This window comes from Symphalangus syndactylus, chromosome 12, assembly GCF_028878055.3.
Source record: "Symphalangus syndactylus isolate Jambi chromosome 12, NHGRI_mSymSyn1-v2.1_pri, whole genome shotgun sequence".
NCBI classification, from domain to species: Eukaryota; Metazoa; Chordata; class Mammalia; order Primates; family Hylobatidae; genus Symphalangus; species Symphalangus syndactylus.
The window spans coordinates 35,260,406-35,278,612 of record NC_072441.2 but is presented as its reverse complement, the minus strand read 5'-3'; the positions used below and the strand labels follow the sequence as shown (position 1 = coordinate 35,278,612).

Here is an 18,207-nt window from a genome sequence, read left to right as displayed (position 1 = left end):
GCTGTGTTAAATGCAATGTTGAGCTTTAGTCCCACTGCGGAATATTTGCTGATGATCATTTACTCGCCAACTGAAAACCCAAAAGATGCTATTTGAGGTTTTTTGTGTGGTTTCAGTCTTGGCCCTTCTGTCAGGGTTTCACTGCATGATTGTTAAGAGCAACTCTTTGCATGTGAGAAGACAGATGCTGGTGATTTAAGCAGGGAAATACACCACAGTGCTTTTACTCAGCTGATATTTAATGATTTACCATTTAATGTAGTTCATCTTTCATAACCCTGAGTTCAAACAGAAGCAGCTGCTATTAGGGAGGCAATAATATTGAATTTCCCACCAACGACCTAGGAGAGCTTCTTTTGTAGCTTTAGCTACTGGACCCATCTGGCCTTTCGACCCTAAGCACGACAACTGAAGGAGAGAAACAGTTTACTTCCCATCAATAGAGTACTGGGCAGAATGTATAATTATGCCAGATAAAGATTTTCAAAACAAAACTCCTTGTTTTAACATCACTCTGCAACTTTGAAGGACAAAACAATGCTCTTTACTCACTATCAAAAGAACCCTGAGAAAACTCAGAAAACGTATGAAAAATCATGCTGAGCTGAAATCAATTCAAAGGGAAGAAGTGTTCCTGGTTTCAAACATGAAAGATAAACTTATTTTCTCATAATTTCTATTTGCTTTCATTATTGTGGGGGCTTTCTGGTAAGGTATTTGTAAAGGCTTTTTCCCTCTAGTTTTAGAAGCTATTTAGATATAGGGATGAATAGATAAACTACTTAAAACAAAAATAAGCCTTTCAGAAAACTAAAGTGTAAAAGACAGACATCAAATGAGATTGAAGCCCTTGGAGGGAGGATGGTATCCAATATGCTGATGAGAATTGTGATATTAATGTTATCAAATAGAATGCTTTAAAGGCAATTTTTCCTATCAAAATCCTTTCCTAGTTTAATAATCTATTTTCACTTTGGCATTACTGATGAGGGATTGAAAAGTAGATTACAGGTTAGGTTGCCCCTATTTTTTTCTGAATTTCCTTTTTTTGATTAAATTTCTAACATCTGTAAATTAGGATTTGCAAGGAAAAGAAAGGATTATCAACTTTCATTACAATTACAGGCTTGCTGGACAACAAATGTTGCCTAGTTATATCTAATCCTTTGACTGATTACAGTAGGCCAAAAATGTTTTTCTTTTCTAATAATATATTCCTAAAAGAGAGAGAAGGCAGTTAGACCAGATGTTTTCACTGTGAGAAACATACTTAGAGGTGTTCAGTCTGATGGGATTAGGTGGACTAAAACCACTACGTGGGTCTCCTATCCTGCGCTACAGCATTTGGGATTCTCAAAGCCAGGGCCAGACTTCTCCTCGAGGAATTTTCTGATTTAAAGATCCATTTTTTGAAGCATTGCCCATAGTACAAAAGCATGCATATTTACCTCTATGCATCATTTGAAAATACTGTCCTAGAGATATTTATGCATTTTCCAAAGTTTGATGATGCTTGATATTTTGCATTTGTCATTTGGCAAATAAGTAGATATTTGCATAATATTTATAATTAGGCAACTATGACATTTAAAAAGATAAAGAATGGCCAGGTGCAATGGCTCATGCCTGTAATCCCAGTACTCTGGGAAGCCAAGGCAGGCAGATTACTTGAGGTCAGGCGTTCGAGACCAGCCTGGGCAACTTGGTGAAACCCTGTTTCCACTAAAAGAAAACACAAAAAATAGCCAGGCGTGGTGGTGGACGCCTGTAATCCCAGCTACTAGGGAGGCTGAGGCAGAAGAATCGCTTGAACCCAGAAGGTGGTGGTTGTAGTGAGCTGAAATCAGGCCACTGCACTCCAGACTCAATGACAGAGCAAGACTCCATCTCTAAATAAATAAATAATAATTAAAAAAAGATAAAGAAGACTTTCTGTATAAGGTTGCTGAATAGACAGTCCAGAAGTATAAATATGCTCCACTTTACACTTTATTATTGCAGTTATTGATAGAAAGTTCCTTCATCTATTCTGAGCTTTAGTTCTGCTGCTTGGTCTGCTACCACTCTAGGGCATTGCACTCCTGGATTCTTAGCCTCCTCATCATTTGTGGAAAAACCCTTTCAACTTTTATTTATTTGTAGCATCTATCAGAACTCCAGTGAGGAAATGGATACCTCAGCATAGAGAATTGTGTCAAAATAATCATGATTTCATTTAAAAAGGAACGATCAAAATATAGATTCTATTTTAACATGGATTTGGTTAGTTAAATCGCTACATATTGGAAATCAGATATTAATGCATCAACCTCAGCAAGTTAGAAAGTTTGATTTGGAATCTTATTTGTTTGTTTTTGTTTTTGAGACAGAGTCTCGCTCTTTTGCCCAGGCTGGAGTGCAGTGGCCCGATCTCGGCTCACTGCAAGCTCCGCCTCCCCAGTTCACGCCATTTTCCTGCCTCAGCCTCCCGAGTAGCTGGGACTACAGGCGCCTGCCACCACGCCCGGCTAATTTTTTTTTTGTATTTTTAGTAGAGATGGGGTTTCACCATGTTAGCCAGGATGGTTTTGATTTCCTGACCTCGTGATCCTCCCGTCTTGGCCTCCCAAAGTGCTGGGATTACAGGCGTGAGCCACTGCACCCGGCCTGGAATCTTATTTAAAGTCATTTTTTAGGTCTGAATATAGACAGGTGAGATTTCTATTTTCCTGTTTGTTCAATTTCAAAATTTATAGGAGTTCTAATTTGAAACATGGCAGAAATGCCACCACAGAAACAGTGGAGGGTTTTTGCCACAAAATTTTATTATAATGATTTCCAGGCTCAAGGGCGTATTATCATGTGGAAGTGTGAATATTTTAAAATAGTGTTGCAATTTTTTTAGCCTTTTAAAACTTTAAAAATGAACATCTATTCCTTTTTTTTGTTTTGAGTGTGCAGATATTCTGGTTCATTCCATTTTGATGAGACCTAGCATACATTGGTAGTTACCATTGGACACTATGTATTCAAATTAGCTAGAAAAGATTTCAGCCTTTAGAGAGCTGGATTATTCAGGTGAATGTGGTTAGAGCACTCAATGAAACTGAACATTTCAGAATTGCCTATTATTATGAGTTATTTTCAAGTGAGCCCCTTAAAATACATTTTTTAAAAAAAGAAGAAATATAATAAAAGTGGGTGTGATATTGTCAGGCATGGGTGCCACATATGACTGGAGGTGGTGGTTGGGGTTAATTTAATATCAGCTGAAATCTCCTAATGGAGCTTGGGCATTACTGACGTATTTTTTAAAAATCGCCAGATCACACTATGATAATATTCAAATTAGAAAAGATTAGAAATATATCAAATCTTGTTAAAGAAATGACCTACCAACCTTAGAAGCAAGAAAACCGAGTCTCGAACTCAAATTATGAAATAACAAGCCAATGTTTCTATGAAAGAAAGGTGGACCCTAATACAACAAGTAGAGCCTAGTAATATATTTTCTCTGTACCCTGACCTTAAATAATGTCACTGTGTTCACCACCTATGACATGGTGCCATATTGCTGAAAGGACTTGTACAGAGAAATAATCCATTCCAAAAAGGTAGAAGTAAAGTATTACTAATATAAGAAGGAAAACATCACTTATCTTACTATTCTCTAAAATCATATGAAAAACTCATTGTGATCTAATAAAATATTTTGAAGGACAAATTATAAAATAAAGTATTAAAGAAAAAGCACCTTGCAGGAACTTTTGAATAATATTTTGTAAAGCTAATGAACCAAAATTGTAAATTATCATTATAATGATTTACCAATTTAGAGTCACATAATGGCAATTAAAGTATTTTTCTTATGACTAAAATGTGAGTTTTAAAAAAAATCATATTTAGCAATCTTCAGTTATTTCTACTCCATTTAAAGGGATAAAGAATTGTATAGCAGTCTGCATGGGTCACAACAGATTTTATTGTAATTATAAGATGTAATTCAGGAAAATTTAAATTGTATTTTATAGAAAAATAATAAAGTAAAGGAAGATGCTTTTTGTGTGTAGAATATAGCATGGCATGAAATGAAAATTTTCTTTAAATTTTAAGGCAGTAATTCTTAAGCACGTTCTGAGAACTGCGTGCCTGAGAATTACCTGGGAAACTTGCTAGAAATGCTGCAAATTCTTGGGATCTATGCCAGGTCTACTGAGCCCAATTCTAAGATAGTTAATTTCAGAACCTGTTTTACTACATACATAATCAAAGATGCTTCTTAAGAATGGACAACTTTCAGTACCACTCTTCTAAAGGAAATATTTCACCTATACGACTACTTGGCACCACTGACCAAATTAAAGTAAACCCGTAGTATTAGGGAACTGTGAATTTGTGGAATGAAGAGAAGTTGACTATGTTCTGGTGAATTTCTACATTTAGTAGGTTATCTTATACATGATAGGCATTTAACCAATATATATGTTAGATGAATGAATAAATGGAATTTTATCAATTATATGAAGACAAATACCATTTGGATGCAAAACGTGAATGTTAAAATAGGAAATCACAACGAAGAATATTCAAAGGAAACTGATTATTTAATCTACTACATGTATTCAATAATATTTGGAATATGAGAAGATAAACAGATAATTTAAAATCAAGTTACAGAGGAGGTAGCACGCAGGGAACAAGCTGAAGTATAACCATAAAAACTCTTTATTAAGTCTCTGTTAATGTAAGAGGTAGAGATGAATGTGCTGGCCATTAAATTTTGTGTTTTTTCTTTTCTTTTTTTTTTTTTGCAAGAAGGTTGTTTAGGGTATATACAGTACAGTTTCTACATTTAAAGAAAGAAATATGGGGGATAAATATATGGCACTTTAAAGATTAAGAATGTAACTGTTTTTACCCTTACAAATTTGCTGAAAGTAACATTACTTCTGTTTTAGCAATAAGAAAAAGGAGACTGGCCGGGCACAGTGGCTCACGCCTGTAATCCCAGCACTTTGGGAGGCCGAGGTGGGCAGATCACGAGGTCACAAGATCGAGACCATCCTGGCTAACATGGTGAAACCCTGTTACTAAAGGTCTCTACTAGAAATACAAAAAATTAGCCAGGCGTGGTGGCGGGCGCCTGTAGTCCCAGCTACTCGGGAGGCTGAGGCAGGAGAATGGCATGAACCCGGGAGGCCGAGCTTGCAGTGAGCCGAGATTGCACCACTGTACTCCAGCCTGGGCAACAGACCAAGACTCCGTCTCAAAAAAAAAAAAAAAAAAGAAAAGAAAAAGGAGATACTGTTCTTCAAATGTTTATTCATGTATTCATCCACTCAGCAGGTATTTATTGATTTCCTGCTATGTGCAGAAATGCTGCCTCTATTAGTATTTCAGGACTAGCCCAGAAGGAACCACTCTCCTTTTTATCGCAGATGGTCACCCACTGAAGTCAGATGTTCTGATTCGGGTCATACTCACAGGGAGGATTTGTAAGCCAAAGGCATTAGCATTTACAGCTAATTCTTACTTTGTTGAACCGAGCTGTCCAAACTTAAAAGCATGTACTCAACTGTTTACCAACCATCATTATGAACTGCAGTGATATTTCCCCTTCCTCTTATTGTATCTTTTGTTAGGGACCCCTCTCTTCCCCACTATTGTTAAGCTGGGTGTGTCTACATCCTGCTTCTTTTGTAATAATCTTTTGAACTTCTTTAATAAATTAATGGACTAGTCTGTAACTACTGAGGCCACTATTGAGTAATTTTAACAAAGACACACACACACTGGTGTCTCTTAATTAAGAATGTGACTAGTGGATGAGGGTATTTGGCAGTAGTTGAAATCAGCAAGTCATTAAAAATTCTTCCGTGATACTATACTAATTTGTTTATAATAGCCTTATAATTGCGACATATAAACAAAGACAAATGTGGGTTGGATTCTATGTAAAAAGTATCAATCTTGTCTTTTCTGCTTAAAAGTGTTATAATTTCCACTTCTGGTGCAGTTGAAATAAGGAATAAAAGCTATATCCCGTGGGTTTGGTTGACAAGCTTTTAATGTTCAGGTTCCTTTTCTGAAAGGTGGCCTTTCTTTATACAACGCTTGTTGTCAGTTGGTAGCATTGTGTAGTCTAGGAGAAATCACAGAGATGCAGCTGTCTTATGAATAGCCAGATAGGAAATGGAAGATGATCAAACTTCTTCCTAGACCCTGTGAGTCAAATAGGAATGACAAAAGATTTTCCTCTGCAACTGGGTGGAGAGTGAAATCGAATTATAAAAAGTCTTGTATACAAATGACAATAATGCCTAACATAAGCCTCCTCCTTAAAGACAGGAAATCTGTTTTCTAAAGCTTTTCCCATCACCAAAATACAGCCAGAGTCTGCTATGAGACTCAGCAGCTGTTCAACAGTGCCAGAAACACTGATGAACGTCCAAGACGTTTCCTTCAAGCAAAATAATATCCTCCAAAGAGCACGTTCGGAGATCGTCCACACAGACTCAGAGGGGAGAGCGCCACCTATCGTATCACGGCGGCAGTGTCCAGGGCACCTGGCCATCCTTCCAGCCTCCCTTGCACCACCCACCGGCACATCTGTTCTGCCCCAGAGAGCTGATGGTAACGTTCTGAGGTGGTCTGAAGTTCACCTAAGTGTGCTCATATCACACTCTATCATGTGAGGAAAACACACGAATTTAAATCAGTTTTTAAAACAACCAGGCCTCTCATTTACTAGAATGGAAAAAATTCACTTTTATTACCTCGAAGATGCCAAACAGTGCCATTTTATTACTGTGGGAAGCTGGAAGTCATTTCCGAACCCTTTTGGCAAGGGTGCTATGTAGAGCATCCAGTTCAGTCCTTTAAGTGTCTTCTGAGAACCACCACACAGACTGTGATTTACTGTCTTCAGGAGTTAAAGGGACCCTTTCTACCCTGAAACTGAAGAAAGAAAGGTGAAGTGTGTTTACCAAGCATCCCAATGAGACTTTCAAGAATATGAGACAGCACAGAGTGGGGAGCCAGAGGTAAAGAATGCTTTGGTAACCCACATTTTTCAGCATCTACTTTTGCATTTGCTTTAAAAGATTATGTTGGCCGCCTTTAGCAGTTGTGATGATTTTTGTATTTGATCAATTGGTCTTTAGGCGACTTTCACAGATATCTACACATAGTGGCAATAGGACTCCTTTTCCCCTTCCTCTTTGATGTTTGCATCTTAAATAGATTTTGGTACACTTCCACAGTAAATGCAGTGTCATAGAGTAAATATGTATGTGTATGTGTGTATATACGGAGATAGATAATATACCACCGTGAAAAATAATTACATAGTCTGTCACATAAAAAATGAGAAGCTATCTGATAGTGTATAAGGAAATCGAATAAACTCTTTTTCTTGACAAAAATCAGTGATCTACTGACCTCAAGTAGAAAGACCAATCTTTATTTGCCTTTATATTTTTAAACCCTGATAAGTAATCATCCGAAACAACTCTCAAAGGAGGACGTGACATTTTTTTCTTGTAAACAACCCCACATCTTTCATGGAGCAATGTCTCTAGCAATTACGTTCTTAACAGAATATTGTATTTATAAGCTATATCATAAGGGCATCCATAATGGTAGCCTACAGTTTCCATGTCTTTTTTTTTTTAAGTGAAATTAATGTTTTCTTACAATACTTTGGTTATCGATGACAAAAACATTTTTTTTTCCTGCTCTGCCTGCTGAGTCAATATAACACAATACTTGGAGTGGATGAATTTATTATAATATTGGAAATATTATGTGGTCTGTTTCTTTTTGAGGCCAGGATGAGATATCTGTTCTGAAGTACAGGATTCACACTTGACAGTAGGCTTAGGATTTTATGCTGCTTTCATTGCTAAATCTAGTAGGGGTTCTAGAGGCCAAACCTTCAAGTAGCGCCTGCTAGGCAAATGGCTGAGGGGAGTGGAGGGCTACATCCAGGGAGTCAGGAATGCAGTGCATTCACTGCAGGAACTCAAAGGTAATTAGAGGAATAAAAGTCCCCTTTACTTAAGAGGAGTGAAATCAAGCCAAAAACTTTGATATATGCATAAAAGAAGTAGAGAAAACGTCCAAGAACAAATTTATCACCAGCTTACTGAGTCATCATTAATGGCCATTAAAATAAAACAATAGAAAAAAGAACAGTAATTAAAGATAAGGTAGAAAAATGACTGAATTTTTTTTAAAAAGTTCCTCTTTTTAGAAATACACCCAGGAAGCTCTGTCTGTTTAAAACTGGCACACACATTGGACTGATTCATATGTTTCCTATGTGTATGTCACTTATTCTTTTATATTTCCATCCATCCATGTATTCATCCATCAATAAATCTAACCATCCTTCACCCAATTATCCATCTATTGCAACCAAGTATTTATCAATTATTTTCTTCTTTCATCCACTTGTAAATCCAACCTGTTTTAGGCGGCTGCTACATAACAAGTAATATTACTAGTGATAGAAAGACATAGAAGATGGAGTCTCTTCCCCCAGCGAGCTTAGAGTCCAAGTGGAGAGAAAGTTAAGTATATCGTTACTACACTATGTGATAGATGATATGATAGCACTACACTATGAAGATAGAAAGGCTTCTAAGTTAGAGAGGTGGATCTGGGAAGGCTAACATTAAAGTTGAACTGTAAGAGAAGATGGTGAAGAACAAAGATAATTCTAGACAAAAAGCATGGTATATGCAAAGTGTGTCCTTAATTATTGGTATTCATTTATTTTCACAAAATCATTTAACAAAATTCCATTCCTGAAAACACAACATGATATAATGATTCAATTAATAATGACTTGTGGAGGCAATAAAGTTTCGTGGTTACATACACTGCCTTTGGAACCAGATTTCCTGGGCTTGAATCCTGGCTCTTATTCTGTCTACCTGTTAACCTAAGTGAAATTACTCAACTTTTCTCTGCATCAATTTCCCTTTCTTCAACCGGGGATAGTAACTGTATATCTTATAGTGAGTATTATGTGAATTTATGCATGAAAAACTTATGTTCGTTTGGTAGAAATAATTTCTCAATACATGTTAAGTAGGATAATATTTTTCCCTTGGTTAAAATGATCTTACTGATGATCCTTTTTGAAGAGATGTCTGAGAGCTATCAGAATCTGAGACTTACTACATTCAGAAACCAAAGAGGCTTCACCTTTCTTAAAACTTTTTTTTTTTTTTTTTTAAGATGGAGTCTTGCTTTGTTGCCCAGGCTGGAGTGCAGTGGCGCGATCTCAGCTCACTGCAAGCTCCTCCTCCCGGGTTCACGCCATTCTTCTGCCTCAGCCTCCCAAGTAGCTGGGACTACAGGCGCCTGCCACTGTGCCCAGCTAATTTTTTGTATTTTTAGTAGAGATGGGTTTCACCATGGTCTCGATCTCCTGACCTTGTGATCCGCCCGCCTCAGCCTCCCAAAGTGCTGGGATTACAGGGGTGAGCCACCGCACCTGGCCCTTTCTTAAAACTTTAAAACTGTTTCCAGTAGTGAGGAAAACCTCTAGAAATTCACTCAGATTCCTGAATTCAACTTCTCTCTTTGCTACCTTCTAACTTTGAGGTCTTTAGCAAGGTGCTTAATGCCTGTGCCTCAGTTTCTCATCACAAATGTAGATGCTAACGACACCAATATCTCCCTCATGGGGCTGCTATGTGGATTAAATGAGATGATGTGTAAATGTGACTGGCATCACCCAAAGGTTTGTTTCATCATCCAAAAAAGAAAAAAACCTCCTTTAAATTGCTATAATGGCTAATCTAAGACTTGTGAAAAATATCTTTCCCAAAATACTTTCTATAGTTTGAGAGATGACATATAAATATTCTCATCTGCATTTGCCAACTCTGGAAAGCACTCCTAAATGTTATTGCTGACTTTGATACCCTGCCTTTGCATCTTTGCCAGAACTTGCTCTGGGTTGCAGCTATTCATAGAATGCCCTTGGATAATGTGATAGGTTGAATTTGAATTACTCCTCCAATCATTTTGGAGCCACTAATAGTGGCAACTAAAATGGTCATCTGGAGAATGAACTAAGTATGGACATTTTCCAATACAATCTCTTTCTATTTTTTGTCCTTAAAATAACTCAAAAGAAGATAATATGCTGTTTGAGTAAGTAAGCATTAAACATGCTAACATAAAATTAATTTTCTGTGTACACTTAATATATGCTTTAAAAGACCACTGATCTCAGATGGAATACAAATACAAAGCGACTTTTAAAAACTCATAATTTATAGCAAACAGATATTGCACTAGAGCTTTTCTCTTTTCCTGGAATTAGTTTTAATTGCAACTGTTTTAGGGCTGAGCACCAAGCCCATCAGAGCACTATGTACAAACCGGCTTTAAATAAATTCAACATATCGTCATGTGCTAATACTATACAAATCTTTGGTTTCTCAAACATCTCTGCTTTTCTCCCACATATCAATTACCTAACACTGTTACATCTAAGGCCAGGGCTTGTTAGTCTGCCTGAAGGAATACAGGAGCTCCAGGCTGGCATAGCTCCTATTTTATTAAAATTTTTTTCTTGCCTGCAACCTGATTTCTTCTGGTCTGACCTAATTCCTTTGATGCTTGGAGCTTGGAGGCCAGTGCTCATCTGCATCACGTATGTGTGGAGGAAAGGTAAGACAATTGGCAGAAAAGTAAAAGAAGGAAAGAATGGTACCTGGGTGAGAATGCTCTTCCAATCCGAAATAAGCATTTTGAAAGCAGGACATTTTTGTTTTACTGCATCCTTTAAAGAGGAACCTAAATTCAATGCAGGACCTAATACAAATTTCCCTTCTCTGTTAACTCTTTACTTTTTAAAGGTAGATAGCAAACCATTGTATGACTATGACAAAAAAGAATGGCAGAATGCTAATTGTAGCATCGTAGGATAAATCCCAATGTAAGAAAAATATCTGTTTATGAAAAATAAGTCATGCTCTAGATGTCATAATAATAGAAAGGGTTTGGGCTGACTTTCATGTAAAGATCAGGTGACAGTCTAAGCTTTGTTACTAAGCTTTGGAACGTGCTGATATTCAGTTTCTTAGACCTGTCCACTAACTTATTGTTTCTCTGGGTCTGTTCCCAGTTTCTTTTTCCCTTTGGGAAGCAGGTTCTTCTTACTGCTCAAATATGCGTCCAACATCTTGTAGTCATTAATATACCAAAGGCAGGGGCTAAAAGGGCAGATTTTCAAAGTGTCTGTGCTGTCTTGATTTTGGATTACTATGAATCCTGGAGAAGTGGGAAGGTGAAATTTATCCTTTCTTGCTAACAAATTGCACACTTCTTCATTTGAGATGTTAAAAAGTTGTAATTTTGTTTGCACGGATTTACAAGAATAGGGGAGGGTGTCCATTTGTAATTTGACTAATGGAGATTCATAAAGTCACCCTTACACCTGCTCCCATGAGAAGAGATGTACTTTATTTAAAGCAAGAAAATGATCAGTAACAGTAATTCTTTTCAATACAGTAGCACGCCTTGGTACAGTGATATTTTCACTTCACAGATGTTTGAAGTCACTGGGAGCTCAGCCTCCAAGCTTGTTATTCATTTGGCATCCAAATTCATGTTTCATAGCCATGTGACTATCTTCTGTGCCAAAAATAGAAGGGATCCTCTGAATTTTAGAGCTATACCGTAGCTGCCTAACCTACACAGCTTCTGTGTTCCAGGATACATTTGCAGATTCAAAATATGTATTTCAGTGAACTGTTTAAAACCATTTATTCAACAGATATTTAGGGCTGCTAACTGGTACAAATGTGTGTGTTTTTTGTGTTCCTTCCAGAGGTAGGAGGTGTCTCCTTTATATTCTCCTTTTATTTTCACTTGTATTTTAGTAGCGGATACACCAGTGAGCAGGAAAATGATCACTACACAGATACTGAGAAGGAAAGAAAAAGAACAGGGGTTTGTAATCCAGATAATTCACAACACGGAAAGCTAACAGACAGAGTCATACCCAACAATAGATAGGACATTAGATTATTAGGTGTGTGTGTGTGCTATATTTTAACACAAGCCCATGGAATCAGCATTTTTCACACTGAACAAAAATTTTGGCAGTTGAGTCTGAACATTGCTTCTAACAGAACTGGAAAGGCCATTTGAAAACAGTTTAAGTCCACACATCACTTCCTATTTGATCCAAAGAAATAGAAAATCATACATTGGTACAAACGGTTGCTACTTTATTTCTTTGGCCCCTCCCATGTAAACTAATGAACGCTTAAGAGCAGAAAATCCAGCTATAATTTAGGATCCCAAACCATACATTATAGTTTTCTTTAGCAGAGATATCAAAAATGATCTCATATTTAGTTTATATTGCTCAGTTCTGAAATCCATTATAGTTTGTGCATTGGGCAAGTAAAGATTAATTTGCGTTTGTAAACGTGCACACCCTTGGGGGTAGTTGTATTTTATGCACGAGTGAATAAGGGTCTTTTAGCAGCAAATCTATGGAGCTGACATTTTTATGCCTTCTATTTTTTCTAAGTACAAGTCTAGGCACGCGAACAGCAGATTCCCAATTTTAAACTGCTTGTTGAACTCATCTTAATTAGTGTGGTTTGTATGCTAACGTTAGGTGTAAACTTTATATGCATATACAGACAAATATTTTCCTCAGACACAAAAACTTTTAACAAGTACAGTAAGGAATGGTTTATATTTACTTTAATTAATACAGTGACCCATTTAATAAAGGATGCTACCTACTATGAGAAGAAATAGGAAGAAATTTTTAAAAAAATGAGCATTCCGTGTTACAGTGCATCTAGGAGAGATTGCTTATGTTTTTGCTGTAATTTTACAAAATGAAAAATTACAACAAATACCTATTAGATTAGCTTGTATAAGGTTTACTCCATCAAAATTCCTTTGCATCCTATTTTATTTATACAGAATTCTGATGAGCAATGTGTGGTCCTGAATTCCTCAAGCAAGCTATACCTAATGCTTATGATAATGATCACAGCAATTACAAACACAATAGATGTACACCGTAACAAATGAGATCTGAACTCCTGATTCAAGAAAGACGGGGCCTCTACCTTTTTCCTGTGTGTGTCTTGTGTAACAACCTCATTGTCTATAACTAATAGATGAAAATGCAATGAGGTGAGCCTGTAATACAACAGATAGTGAAACAAACAAACAAAATTGCTTGCATTTCTGCTTGCTGTGCTAACCCCTTTCTCAGATGATCTTGGCAGCTCTGCCTTTTTCTGATTTTGCTAACATCTCACAAACATGAAACAGCCCCCCCTCAACCCTCTGGCTCCTCCCTCTCCCTTCTTTTCTCCTTCCCGCTATTTCATTACATTTTCTTATGTGCATACCATCAAGTCCTCTTGGACACATAATCAGATTTGTGCCAGACTATGTTTCTTGGCTTTAATGGTTAGTTAGCTTTCCAGAATACACATGCTGCTTTATACATGCTTTTATTACTGACATCATGAGAATGCATCTCTCCTATGTTTACAATTGGGTGTTCACCCTTAAATAAAAGCCATGAGATCAGGTTTAAGAGAATCGTTGTTTAAGAGAATCTTTGAAAAGCAGAATAAAAACAGCTGTTATCTGCTTGAACCATTTCATTTTCTTTCATGATCTGAATGATAATGATGTGTAACAGTGGGCAGTCTCCAGCTTTCATTATACACCATACATCGGAGCCTCTTTCAGGATGGAATTGGGTCTCTGTCTCAGAGTTCCAACAGGATATTTTTAACCTCACTTCTAACAGGTGTTGGTGTTTGGGGGAGAGGGTGAAGGGAGAGTAAAACACCTTTGCTTGTTCCCCCACTGACCTCTGGATCCAGGAGGCTGGTTTTCATTGGCAATGTGGGTTTGAAAGTCAAACCAGGTCCTTGCTGAAATCTCTCTCGCCAGAAACAGATTACAAATATTTCCACATGTTAGACAAATGAACAATAGGGTGGTCCTTATTAATCAAAGCTCTTCTAAACCAAGTACAGATGGTAGCAATGAACTTCTCTTTCATGAAGATTTCTGGAGACGGGAGGAAATATATCTCACAGAAATACACATTTCTTCCAGAGACACCAGACAAGGAATAAGGAGCTCAACCCAAATGTAACTCAAAACAAAATGAAACAGAACAATAACAAATAAATAAAAAATTTAAAACACCAGTATTCTCAATGATCCAAACCAGAAGGCTTATTGAGCTTATTTCCATTCAACACTCCCTCGTCACAAGCTGTTCCTGAGGATTCTGCAGCATTTGCCTAGAGACTGACAAGCTCAAATTGGTTTTAACCTCGAGAGTCCCCTTTTCATATCGCAGATGTTGCTGACTGGGGAGCAGAGTTGTGCTTTCCCCAAAGTCTGACTTCCAGGCTCTGGTGGCATCTACTACTGAGAGCATAACTCCTCTCAGACAACAATGTCATTTGTTATTTTTAATTAACAGAAAAATATCAATAGCAATGGTTGAAACTGCATTGTATTCAAAACTTGAGAGTGAAGAGAGTTAGGGAAGCAATTTTATTTAAAGAACAGCCCAGAGGCTGGACGGATGGCTGCGTTTCTCTGACCCTAGCTGTATTACCTAAGCCTCTTGGGTGGCAAAAAACTGGGTTGAGAAGCCTCCTGGGAACAAAGACTCCTTGGGATGTTCTGTACCACCAGATGTTACTATTTAGGAAGAGTATATTTCAGATGTTTTAGCAAAATTGGTTTCACTTCTTCACTCAAGATTTGTGCCATTATGGTCCCGTGTAGTCTGTCCTTCAAGGTGAAGGATCAAACGAAGCTAAGATGTCACTCAGTTCATGCCTTATCTCAAAGCAGTGTTAAACTTCAGTTGTATTTGAAAGGTGAAAATTCTATTGTGAAGCCCTTAACACAGAGGGTCTGTGATTTGCACTGATAAAACAAATTCCAGGATGTAAAAACTTTACTGGAGGCCATTTCTGTTTTTAGCCTAAATCTTTCATACTGCAGCTAAGAGTGTACTTCCTCTTGGTCTGATCTCAGTAAAGACAGCAATATTCAAAATACTTTAAGGTATGCTTTAAGATTATTCAAAGTCTCTTCTCAAACTTTTTCAAGATAATTACAGTAAAGATGGGAAATTTTTCTGCTAATAGATTATGTGCCTGAAACCTCAGATTAATTATAATCTTTTTCAAGAGGACTAAAATTATATAACTTTTTATGAGGAGATAACACTTTATTTGATTTTAAAAGGAAATGAAATATTTCTTTTAAAGAATATATAGGTATTATATATAAAAACAATTCCTTTACATGTCATAATTATGATTTCATAATGACTTTTTGGGGGAGATGTGGAGACTGTTCAACTGATTTTAAACTTGTTGGAAAATAAGAGGCCTTATGAAAATAATCCCTATTATTATTTTGAAAATGTGAGATATTTTGTTCAATATATGAAATAGTATTTTTCTTTTTATTTCCTTTTTTTTTTTGGTCATGCAGGCTGGAGTGCAGTGGTACAATCACAGCTCACTGCAGCCTCCGCCTCCCGGGCTCAGGTGATCCTCCCACCTCAGCCTCCTTAGTAGCTGAGACTGCAGGTGGGCAATAACCCCATGGCTAATTTTAAAAATTATTCATAGAGATCGGATCTGGTCTTGAACTCCTGGGCTCATGTAATCCTCCCACCTTTGTCTCCCAAAGTATTGGGATTACAGGCATGAGCCACCACACCTGGACTGAAATGGTATTTTCCAATATCACATTTGGGGTATTCAGTTCTCTGAATATGTAGCAGTACATCCAATACTAAATTAATACAGAATCATTGCCAATGCCAAAAATGACTTCATTCTTCCCATTTTTGTGTGTGATGTTGAATAACGGATAGTGTCTCAGTGAAACTGACTTTCCCTGAGAAAGTGAAAGAAAGCATGCTGCTCTTCAGAGTGGGCATTCCTCATGCTACACTTGCATATGCCTAAAAAGGCCTATTACAGCACCATCATAAAATTCAGGGCAGTATATGTACTCTGTTCCATAAGCCAACATAGTAACTTCCAAGTGGAGAAGACAAGGAAAGATGAATTTATGTATTAGAACCTCAACACTCTTGAGGAATACCTGAAAAACTATTCTAGAATGTCAACATAGCTTTTAGAATTTTTGCTAAAAGCCATATTTATATTCAATTCAGATATTATACAAATCTATAAATATTAATAGTCATCTTGATTTGTTTACTCTTCTATTGTAATTAAATTAAAGATAAGGAGATACCACATATCTTTTAGGTGGAATTAATAAGAATGCACAAGAAAGAAATGATAATTTTGATGGAAGAGTAAGAAATTAAGGAAAAGGAAGAAGAGATCTAAATCTCCACCTGGAGAAATGTATTTGTTTGAGGAAATTTGAAACGACTATTTACTAGAATATGGATTAAAAAGTTAACTATATTGAAAGTAATTAACATTTGGAAACGCTTACAACCTATCAAACACTTTTTCCATTGCTTTATACTTATTCAAAGTTACTGAGTGAAGTGACTGAGAGTTTAAGTTCTGGCTTTGAATCTGAGCTTTGCCTCTTACTAGTTGTTTGTCTTGGCCCAATAACATCCTTACACCTCCATGTCCTCATATATAAAATGTGATTAAAAACTCATTAAAAAACATTCTTCATCGGTTTATTATGAAGATAAATTGATTAAATATTGGGAAGTTCTTGGAACAGTATCTGGGACATACTAAACACTATGCAAGCGTTTATTATAAAATATTCTCATTTAATTTTCACAGGACCTTTCTACGATACAAACATTATTTTCCTTTTAAAGTAAAGATAACTGGGGCTTCAAAGTTGATTACCTTGCCTAAGATCATACAGCTAGTAGATGGCGGCAAGGTGGTTGGTATGCTGTATATCTGATTTTGGTGTCACAGCTTCACCATGCTGTAGAGTGAACTCATATTTAACTACCAAGTAAGAAACTGTAATCAGATCTTCTGATAAAAATCAAAGACGCCCGGGTGAGGTGGCTCACGCCTGTAATCCCAGCACTTTGGGAGGCTGAGGTGGACGGATTATGAGGTCAAGAGATGGAGACCAGCCTGGCCAACATGACAAAACCCTGTCTCTACTAAAAATACAAAAATTAGCTGGGTGTGGTGGTGCACGCCTGTAGTCCCAGCTACTCGGGAGGCTGAGGCAGGAGAATCACTAGAACCTCGGAGGCAGAGTTTGCAGTGAGCCGAGATCATGCCACTGCACTCCAGCCTAGACAACAGAGAGAGATTCTGTCTCAAAAAAAAAAAAAAAAAAAAAAAGAAAAAAAAGAAAAAATCAAAGACATTGGCTTTACTGACTACCATCTCTCTCTGTCATCCTAGGAAGAGTGGTAGATAAATGTACAAATATAGAAACACATACACTGCAGAATGTATGTAAATGTGGATTTTGACATCTTTAAATTTTAAACCTTTTTTCCAAGAGTACCCACTTATTATTTGATAATAACACTACTTTTGATATGCCAACCTAGAGGTACCATCATTAAAGAAAAAGTGCTATGGCCAGGCACGGTGACTCACGTCTGTAATCCCAGCACTTTGGGAGGCTGAGGTGGGTGGATCACCTGAGCTCAGGAGTTTGAGACCAGCCTGGCCAACACTGTGAAATGCCATTTCTACTAAAAATACAAAAATTAGCTGGGAGTGATGGTGTGCGCCTGTCTCAGCTACTCTGGAGGTTGAGGTGTGAGAATCACTTGAACCCGAGAGGCAGAGGTTGCAGCGAGCTGAGATTGTGCCACTGCACTCCAGTCTGGGCAACAAAGGGAGACTCTGTCTCGAAAAACAAAACAAAACAAAACAAAACAAAACAAAACAAAACAAAAAACAAGGAAAAGTGTTACGTACATTCCAATAGTCCCTTTTTCTTTTTATTGTTACTATTCTGGGATTAATTGTTGTTACCAAGGTCATCTCATCAAGGACATCTTCCAAGATTTGTCTGAGTAGGTAAAGACCTGTTGGTTAGGCCTTCTTTCAACTGAGTGAACCTTTCCATTCTACACTTGTCACAGTTTTTATTACATATTTTAATAAAAGGTTGTTTGCAAAGTGAGTGTCTTCTCCACTATACTGAAAGCTCCATGAATGTAAGAATTATTTGTGGTTTGCTTATTCT

General features: G+C 37.1%; 1 protein-coding gene across 2 annotated transcripts in view; it reads right to left on the bottom strand.

Annotated features, from left to right (window-relative positions):
* Nucleotides 1–18,207, bottom strand: part of ADGRL2 (adhesion G protein-coupled receptor L2) — a 691,023-nt gene that overhangs the window by 574,723 nt on the left and 98,093 nt on the right. The window contains exon 3 of one of the 2 annotated variants that reach the window (XM_063624180.1): nt 6,756–6,936. The exons of the other annotated variant lie outside the window; for it this stretch is intronic. The gene's annotated coding sequence lies outside the window, so the exon portion shown is untranslated. The remainder of the gene's footprint in view (nt 1–6,755; nt 6,937–18,207) is intronic. 2 annotated transcript variants of the gene reach the window in all.